The following is a 1,247-nucleotide window of genomic DNA, read 5'->3' on the forward strand; positions in this document are numbered from 1 at the left end:
CCTGCTCACAACCACTGCTGGTGCATTCTGGGTCGATTCTGTGCAGGTGCGAAGTCCTGCTCTACTTCACCTCACGCCCGCTTTTTTTCTTTTCTTTTCTTTTCTTTTCTTTTCTTTTCTTTTCTTTTCTTTTCTTTTCTTTTCTTCTTCTTTTCTTTTTTAATGTAAAAGATACTGCAGTTGCTGTTTCACACTTAGTAACACATCCTGCAGATCTTTTCCTATCAGGCCATGTAGACCGACTTTATCCTCTCTAATGGCTTCCTGGAACTCCATTGTGTGAATGCTCCATGGTGTATAATGCTTCAGTCCCACTTTGATGGAAATCTAGGTTGCCAGGCTGTAGGAAATATCTTTGTGTATTTGTACAAGTAAATTCCAGGAAGCCGAATAGCTGGAGCAAGGATCACAAGGTCCCTGGATGTCCTATAGGGGCTCAGCTTGACAGCCTGGGCGTGCAGCCTGGCGGTGTCCAGCACTGCCCTGCCTGCCCCTTTCACCTGCCCCTGTGCAGCCCTCACGGCAAAGCCCAGCCGTGCTTCAGCAATCGTTCATTCACTCTTTCACTCCTTCACGCTCGCTGCCGGGCCAGGTCCTGTGCTAGAAGCTGGAGGTTCAAACAAGGCCCACGCCGCCTTCAGAAGGCAGTGGCCTTGGGCTGAGTTTTCCAGTCTGTGAAATCCCCTGGCCCCGCCCTCCCCTCTCCCCCCACCCCAAGCAGAGCCTCAGCCCCTTCCCCTGGGCTCCACAGCAGTTGATGAATCGTTTGCGTGTCTTTTCCTCTGAAAAAGAGATGCGTGTGGACACCTGCCAGCGGGATCTTGTGCTACCTCCATGACGAGAGCGCCCGCCTCCATCCCCAGAGTCCACCACTGGGCAGACCGGGGCTAGTCAGGTATCTGTTCTGGGGACGTGGAGAGCCGAGATGGAGGGCAGGTGATGCTGGGCTTGGGAGATGCAGCTGAGGAGGCAGAGGACAAAGCCATGGGGCTGCAGAGAAAGCACTGACCAGGAAGACGCCCGTGGCTGGGAGAGTGATGCTGGCAGGGGTCGGGCTCGTGGGCCAAAGTCCCAGGGAGAGGCCCTCCCTTCCGGCAAATAAGTCCTAGGAGGTCCCCTGGGCTTCTTCAGCAAACTCACTTTATCAAAACTCACTTCTAGTCAAACAAACCCTGGCTGAGACGCTTCCCACCTGGAAGGCCCCTGGGGTGGACACTGGGCCCACCCCTCTTTGCCTCCTACACACT

The sequence above is a fragment of the Tupaia chinensis genome, unplaced genomic scaffold (assembly GCF_000334495.1).
Source record: "Tupaia chinensis unplaced genomic scaffold, TupChi_1.0 Scaffold000294_5, whole genome shotgun sequence".
In the NCBI taxonomy this organism is placed as follows: Eukaryota; Metazoa; Chordata; class Mammalia; order Scandentia; family Tupaiidae; genus Tupaia; species Tupaia belangeri.